This window comes from Sinocyclocheilus grahami, unplaced genomic scaffold (genome assembly GCF_001515645.1).
Source record: "Sinocyclocheilus grahami isolate Dianchi unplaced genomic scaffold, SAMN03320097.WGS_v1.1 scaffold1287.1, whole genome shotgun sequence".
Lineage (NCBI taxonomy): Eukaryota > Metazoa > Chordata > Actinopteri > Cypriniformes > Cyprinidae > Sinocyclocheilus > Sinocyclocheilus grahami.
In genome coordinates, this window is record NW_015506466.1 from 18,268 (window position 1) to 19,659 (window position 1,392).

Sequence of the window (1,392 nt, forward strand, 5' to 3'; positions counted from 1 at the left end):
TCTCAACATTACGATATAGAATAGGACAAAAGCCTGTCTGAGTCCTCTCTGTGTGGTCTACCACTTTTACACATGCTCCAGCTATATTTTTATTTCCATACTTTTGAATTACTTCTGTATAAAACAGTTTAAAATGACCCAAAGACGCAGGACTTTTATTATACAACTCTTAGACAAAATGGCGGATGACAACAGTTTCCAAGGTAGGATTGGTTAATAAAATGTTTAAGGTGGGGCTTAACAATGGTGCATTTGCATGCACATTTTAGATATCTATAAAGGAATTTTGACTAGTCACATTGTTAATTCCAGATATCTACATGGAAATTCTTCCTAGTCACAAAGCTAAATGCAGATATCTCCAAAGAAAGATCTTCCTTGGTCAAAAATCAGATTGAGATATCCATAATTAAATTGCAGATATCTTTAAATGAGTTTTGACTAGGAAGAATTCCAATTCAAGATATCTCTTATTAAGTTTTGCCTAGTCAAAAATCCAATTCAAGATATCTACAACTGTAATTTGACTAGTAATAAATTACTTTCAGATATCTACAAATGTATTTTGGATATCTTTAAGAAATCATGAATTAAAGATATCTGCAATATAATTATGACTAGTCAAACACCAGTAGAGATATCTTGGATTATAATTCTGACTAGTGTTAATTCAGTTAGAGATATCTCTAATTTAATTATCACTAGTAGAATTGTAATTTGAGATGTCTCTAATTAGAATTATGCCTAGTACAAAATCAATTATAGATATCTTTAATTACAATTTATACTAGTCAAAACTCTTTTGTAGATATCCGAAAATATTTTCCAATGGAAGTCAATGGAACAATATGACTAGTCGTAATAGCATTGTAGATATCTCGAATGTGTATTATGACTAGTCAAAATAACATTTTAGATATCTTCAATGCATATAATGACTAGTCATAATCACATTGTAGATATCTTAATTCCAATTACGACGAGTCAAAATTGCAGAATAGATATCTGGAATTGGAATTTTGACTAGTCAAAACTAAATTATGACTAGTACAGCAAGGAGTATTTAATGATAAGGTCCTGCGTCTTTGGGTCATTTTAAACTGTTTTATACAGAAGTAATTCAAAAGTATGGAAATAAAAATGTACTTGCCATAGTGACGCCCTATTGAAGATATCTATGATGTCATTACAGATATCTTAAATGGAGTTTTGACTAGTCATAAAGTATTTAGAGATATCTCTAATCCGATTTCTTACTACTGCAATTACAATTGCAGATATCTCTAATTGTCATTGTGACTAGTCAAATTATAATTATGACTTGTCAAAATACATTTGTTCCTATCTTAAATTATATTTATGGATAGTCAAAACAAACTTTTAAATGCTAAA